The sequence below is a fragment of the Colobus angolensis genome, unplaced genomic scaffold (genome assembly GCF_000951035.1).
Source record: "Colobus angolensis palliatus isolate OR3802 unplaced genomic scaffold, Cang.pa_1.0 Scaffold288, whole genome shotgun sequence".
Classification (NCBI taxonomy): Eukaryota; Metazoa; Chordata; class Mammalia; order Primates; family Cercopithecidae; genus Colobus; species Colobus angolensis.
Window position 1 is genome coordinate 2316590 of NW_012116132.1, and position 7101 is coordinate 2323690.

General features: G+C 44.8%; 2 pseudogenes; both read left to right on the forward strand.

Annotated features, from left to right (window-relative positions):
- Nucleotides 1-3268: 3268 nt before the first annotated feature.
- On the forward strand, nucleotides 3269-3723 carry LOC105516708 (annotated as a pseudogene).
- Nucleotides 3724-6713: 2990 nt separating this feature from the next.
- On the forward strand, nucleotides 6714-7037 carry LOC105516709 (annotated as a pseudogene).
- Nucleotides 7038-7101: the final 64 nt, after the last annotated feature.

Below are 7101 nucleotides of genomic sequence, written 5' to 3' on the forward strand. Positions count from 1 at the left end.
TATAAATATATTTATATTTGTTATATAACATATACTATAATATATTCATATAATATACAACATATATATTATAAATATTCATATACTATGCTATAATATAAATACATATATTTTCCCCAGTACTAAATATAAGACAGTTAACTCTATTTTTCAACAGGGAACATTTCTCAAAGTGTCACATAGAACACTTATTCCTCCATTTGTTAGTATCTGCTATACATATAATATAAAAAGATATTTTCTTGATCAAGTAAGTTCGGGAAATGCTGAGCTAAAGTCAAACATGTTTCTTTATTGCACGAATTTTCAGAGCTTTTAACACAGCAGAGTGCAAACATGCATTTCCCAACCCCTGTGTGACCACAGGACTCCCTTTTAAAGCATATTTCTCAGGATTAGTGTTCTAAGGAGCACTGATCCAGAAAGCTTAGAACTTCCTATCATGTTCCTTCTTCTTCCACCCACTTCATTATTGAAGAAACAGCTCAGAGTTGGTGGGAAGAAAAGAAGAACGTATTTCAGACACATAAAAGCAAAATTTGGAAAAGAAATAACAGAATGGGACCTTGGAAGTGATTTTCCTTTGCGGATGTGTTTGTCTGTAAGAACATATTTGAGGGTATGAGGTTCAGAGACAAATGCCACAATTCGCACCCAAGAGAACTGAGGACAGAACCATGCTGAATTCTAAGGGGGCGATCTTGTCTTGAGAAATGTTGCTGCATAAGTGAGTCTATCCCTGCTTAAGTAAAAAATCCAATTAATTTACTAGAATGTTGCATTGTCCGACTACAGGCAATTAATTTAATGTTACTCAATATCATTTTATTACTTGCCTCCCAAAAAAGGCAGTTCTATATAACACTTTTTCTAAATGATGCAAATAAGGATAAATGAGAAAATAAAGTAACACAGGAGGCATTGTTGAAGATGATGAGCATGTTCTTACCGCAACAAAGCTTGGGTTGACACAGAAAATCTCCATAAGAAATCCCATTTTTGCCCCATGACTTTCCCAACTGACCTGAAGTCTGGTCAATCTCCAAGTGAAGTCTGCGAAGAATCTGAATTCAGCCACAGATTAAGAAAAAAACCATGGCCTCTTCCATTAAACCGGAAGTGTGAATGCAAACTGCAATTTGACATATATAGAAATTGAGGCAAACAGGAAGTAAAAAAAGAAACCTGAAATGGGTGATGTCTCCTAACAAACACCTAATTCACCGCCAGCTCTGCAAACTTGCTTTGTGCCAAAACCCTTTCACGAGACTCCACAATGCTCCTGACCTAGCAGCTGTGATTTTTGGAATATGCTAAGCATCTAGGAAAGTCTGGGAAATACCAGAGTTCAAAAGCACCTCCTTTCTGAGAAGGAGCCTAAAGGATATTCCAGGGCAACTTTCTAATTTTGGGGTTGAAATTTTCTTTGTGCTTCTGTTTGGTGAGCTGCTCAGCTGACTCCCATGCCTGAGCTGCACAGTGCCAGCTCCCGGTGACCCTTGAGAGGGAAATGGAACCTGAGATTGTCAAAGCTGGAGGGGACCTGAATGATCATCCCCTCTAGCCCAACCTCCTGTGTTTATAGATCTGAAGGTGGGGAGCGTGAAACCCACCCAGCATCCTGAGAGTAAATGTGCCTTCCTCCTTTCTTCTATGTCTGTGTGATTTTCCCATGGCATCCGGCCAGAGCATCTACACCAGTAATGTCTAGAGGATTTATGAGGCCAAGCGATCCTTTGGGTTTCTACGCAGACCTAAACAGGAAACCCACACAAGGAAATGCCCTTTCTGTTTGCAGGCCAAATTCCCAGGATGCCTTTGCCAGAGTGCCCTGGCTGGAACAAAACAAAGGCCTGGCACAATAAATGCCCTTAGATCCAAAGGGAAAGGTGCCCTCCCCACCTCTCCCCATCCCCTCCCTAGTCCAGGAGGCCCTCTATTAGTTTAATGAGAACAAAACTTCCTTCTCTCAGAACTCAGCTTCACTTACTCCACTGGTTGAGAGGCTGGAGTGGGGGTCCCCTTGGATCTCCAGGTGGATTTCAGGGTATTACTTCTCCTTACCTGTGCAAAGTCAACCTGGGCAAGTCCTCCAGGTTAATTAACCAGACACCCTACTCACACCCCTCTTATTCTTTCTCCATATTTAGCCCCTAGAAGATGCCTTAGAGATGAAAACAAATACATACATTTCCTAATCAAGAGGCAGCCAGATGCAGCCAGAGTCCTTCTGAGCCTGGACTGCACGGTATGACAGTCACTCAACCCAACACAGCTCTCTTGCCTTTACTGCAACCTCAACACCCTGCGTCCTGCCAAATCTCCTCTTCCCATTTCATCAGTCCTTTTACACTGGTGTCCAGCCATTCCAGCCCACCATGGCATTTAAAAATCTTTCAGCTCTCTGTGGAAGATCTGAGGCTTAAGAAAGAGACTGTTGCTCAGGGCTGGACAGGAAAGAAGTATGCATTCCTGGCTCCCAGAACAGAACAGCAATGTGGGTGACCCTTCGCCCCCTCCCCAAGGCGTCCCCTTGGGCCAACACAAAAATAGATTCTATCCTCCTTGGTTTGTCTCCACCTCCCTCGGGAAAGAAGACACAGGCTTCTAGTGAGTCAACAGTATTATCGGGGCTTGTCTGTCTTTCAGGAATGACCAGATGTTGGGAAGAGGATAATGTGTCATTTCCTTTAACAAATAGTCTGGGCATCTGTGCATTTCCTTTTGAGCCAGCTCTTCAGGAGACTGCCGCAGTGACAGGGAAGGACAAATCACACTGGCTTCTACTCTCACGGGTACTGGGGGACTCCTTGAACCCTTTGGATTCCAGCCCTCCATTAAGAAAATATTTCTGTCCTTTGTATGCATGAGTGACCCCACAAGAAGACAGCATAGGGAGTGGTTATAAGCAAAGAATTTGGAGACAAAATAAATGCTCTAAGGGAAAAAGACAAGTAGCCAAGGAACACTGGGAGAGGGCTTGGAGGAAACAAATTGTTCATCCATTCCCCCAAATCAGTGGTTCTCAGTAGTGAACCAGCATGAGCAACATTTGCCTGGGAACTTGTCTACCACCCCAGCCTTACTGAAACTCCAGGGGTGAAGCCCAGCAATCTCCTTTGACAAGCCTTCCAGGAGATTCTGATGTGAGCTCAAGATTGAGAACTGCTGAGCCAGATAGATCTTAGCTGGTCCTAGGCCTTCCCAGAAAGCACTTTTTAAATTTTCCTCCACAGGAGGCCTACACGCTGCTGCCTCTGCGGCCATCATGTCTCTAGTGATCCCTGAAGAGTTCCAGCATATTTTGCGAGTACTCAACACCAGCATCGGTGGGCGGCAGAAAAAAAACCTTTGCCGTCACTGCCGTTAAGGCTGTGGGTTGAAGACATGCTCATGCGGTGTTGAGGAAAGCAGACACTGACCTCACCAAGAGGGCGGGAGAACTCACTGAGGATGAGGCGGAACATGTGATCACCATTATGCAGGATCCATGCCAGTACAAGATCCCAGACTGGTTCCTGAACAGACAGAAGGATGTAAAGGTTGGAAAATATAGGCAGATCCTAGCCAACAGATGACAAGCTCTGTGAAGAGCTGGAGTGACTGAAGAAGATTCAGGCCCACAGAGGGCTGTGCCACCTCTGGGGCCTTCGTGTCTGAGGCCAGCATAGCAAGACCACTGGCTGCCATGGCTGTACTGTGGGTGTGTCCAAGAATGAATAAGTCTGTAGGCCTTGTCTGTTAATAAATAGTTTATATACCAAAAAAAAAAAAAAAAAAAAAAGCAGAGAGAGTGTGGGATGGTTACCTGAGAAAATGCTTTAGCTACCTTGCAGGGGTGGGAAGAGGGACAGGAAGGGACAGGACTTGTAAATGAGGCTATTCTGGCAAGAGAAAGATCCTGCAAATAGAAATGAACTGACAGCAAATAAAGCAATCCAAGATATATCTTATCTCTCTGCTCATACTGCATTGATTTGCAGCACTTCTAGAATATGGCTAAATGACGTAAGAGTGTATTCACAGCATATTTCTCAGTTTAAATAAAATGCGCAGTGTGGGCCCAATTATGTAAACTGTACGTGCATATCAATCTATATTTAGAAAAAATATTAGAAGATTATATATCAAAACGTGATCATCTCTGGGTAGTGGAATACGAATAACCTTTACTTCATTCTTTATGACGTTTTGTTTTTTCCCCAATGTTTCCATAATATTTTTTGGTATTTTTTTAATAACAAAACAACTGTAATAAAGTGACAAGCTTGTTGGACCAAAATAGCCATTTAAAAAAATCTGTATAGCCCTCTCCAGAGGCTACCTCTCCAAGAATTTATGTCACACTGATAATTAGCACCACCTGTTACACTTGTGCTAAAATGGGCACAAAGAACGTTGGATTCAGAACATATAAAGAGATTGTTAAACTCCTCAGCTCCAGTTGAAACCAGCACAGCAGGGAGAGTTGCAGAAAAATGTGAGTCAGAGCCCACCCTGGGGCTCGGGGCCCCGCTGGGGCTGGCCCAGGGCCATCGTGTGCCTCCAGCACGTGAATTTGGGTTGCTGGGTGTCCTCAGCAGCCTGCAGGGACCCATTGTCCTTCTGTGCAGCTTCGTTCGGGAGCCCCAGTACCCTCTCAGTTTTCACACCCTGATTTCCTACCAGGGAGAGGCCCTGGGCAAAAACAAAACAAAATAAAAACACTGAAAGGGCTCTCAAAGCCTAGAAAGGAAGAAAGGACAATGGAACGTGATGTAAGGGTCGCTAAACAGCCAGTGACTCAGCACTTCTGCACTGTCAACACCAGCTGCAGCCTGCAGTGGTGGCAGTGGCAGCTCACAGAACAGACACACACACACAGGGCAAACATTACACTGCCTGGAGAATGGCAAAAATTCTGACTCTCAGACTGTGCTGCAGCCAGGAAGACACAGAATCAAAGACTTCTGGAGCTTCAAGAAACCTGGCAGAATATATAAGCATGTTGGACCTTAATTCAGTTTGCCATTAACATCTTTTATCAAGATCCCTAAGGAGGGCTGGGCATGGTGGCTCATGCCTGCAATCCCAGCACTTTGGGAGGCCAAGGTGGGAGGATCATTTGATGCCAGGAGTTTGATATCAGCCTGGGCAACATAATGAGACCCCATCTCTACAAAAAACTAAAAATTAAAAAAAATCCCTAAGGAGCTGGACTTGTCACTGGGGTCAGATTCTCCAAACTGGACCCACTGTCTGCCTGCAAGCATGGCTATAACTCATTCTAATTCCTTCTGAAGCATCACACGACGAAATGTGGTTAGTGTGGGAGATTCTAGTGTGGGCTTCTGGAGGAGACTTTAGGGGAAAATTCTCACCCTTCATGAGTCATGTGAGGGGCTGGGAGAAGATTCTGCACAAATCACAAATGGGAGTGAGGGCCGGGTATGGTGGCTCACGCCTATAATCTCAGCACTTTGGGAGGCTGAGATGAGCACATCACTTGACTCCAGGAGTTTGAGACCAGCCCGGACAACATGGCAAAATCCTGTCTCTACAAAAAATACAAAAATTAGCTGAGTGTGGTGGTGCAAGCTTGTAGTCCCAGCTACTCAGGAGGCTGAGGCAAGAGGATCACCTAACCCTGGGGAGGTCAAGGCTACAGTGAGCAGTGATCGTGCCATTGTACTCCAACCTGGGCAACAGATGAGACCCTGTCTCAAAACAAACAAAACAACAACAATGACAACAAAAACCAAGTAGGAGTAGGAATCTGTCCCATAAAGTCTGGACATGGGCAATTACTCTGTCTGCAAATGTATCATCTTATTAAAAGATACATTTTAAAATTCAGCCTTTACCTCAATCCAAGTCTGTTGAAGCACCCCCTCCCACAGAGTGAGTTGGGCTCACCCACTCCTCCCAGATGGCTCTGCTCCCACTAGGTCCACAGCAAGGAACCCTGAAGATTAGGTTGGTCTTAAGAGGACTGACGTTCACCATTAACCACCAAATCTATTTGTTGGACCAGCACTGCTCATGGGACATGATCAAAAAGCAACTTTATTTTTGTTACCCACTGCTCCTTCAAAATTTATTCCATGAGGAAAGCTCTTTCCTGCCATTAGATAAAAATTATGAGGACTCCAGAATTTTTCTGCTCACTCTAAGGTATTAGATCATTCTATGGGCATTTTAAATCACAAAATACAGTCTCATTAGAGATATTAAGTGTCTTAGTCTGGCATGGTGGAGCACACCTATAATCTCAGCGATTTGGGAGGCTGAGGAGAGAGGATCACTAGAGACCAAGAGTTCAAGACTAGCCTGGGGAACAAAGTGAGACCCCTTTTCTAAAAAAAAAAATTTACAAACAGCTGGGCATGGTGGTGCATGGCTGGCTGTAGTCCCAGCTGAGGTGGGAGGATGGCTTGAGCCCGGGAGTTCAAGGTTGTAGTAAGCTATGATCATGCCAGTGCACTCCAGCCTGGGTAACAGAGCCACAGAAAGGAAAGGGAAGTGAAGCGAAGGGGAGGGGATAGGAGGGGAAGGGAGCGGGGAAAGAGAGAGAGGAGAGAGACAGAAAGAAAAAAAAAGAAAGGCTTTAGCTGCCATCTTGCGTCCCCGCGTGTGTGCGCCTAATCTCAGCTGGTCCACCCAAGACTTCCTGAGCACCAACCCTAGTTCCTGCGCGGCCCCTTATCCACTCTGACAAGATGAAAGAAACGATCATGAACCAGGAAAAACTCCAAGGAACAACGATCCAGTTTAACAACTCTGAAGTTCAGGCATCTCTGGCAGTGAACACCTTCACCATTACAGGCCATGCTGAGACAAAGCAGCTGACAGAAACGCTACCCAGCGTCTTAAACCAGCTTGCTGCAGTCAGTCTGACTAGTTTAAGGAGACTGCCTGAAGCTCTGCCCAAACAATCTGTGGATGGAAAAGCACCACTTGGTACTGGAGAGGAGGAGGAGGATGATGATGATGATGATGATGAAGTTCCACGTCTTGTGGAGAATTTTGATGAGGCTTCCAAGAATGAGGCAAACTGAATTGAATCAACTTCTGAAGATAAAACTTGAAGAAGTTACTGGGCGATGCTATTTTATATTATGA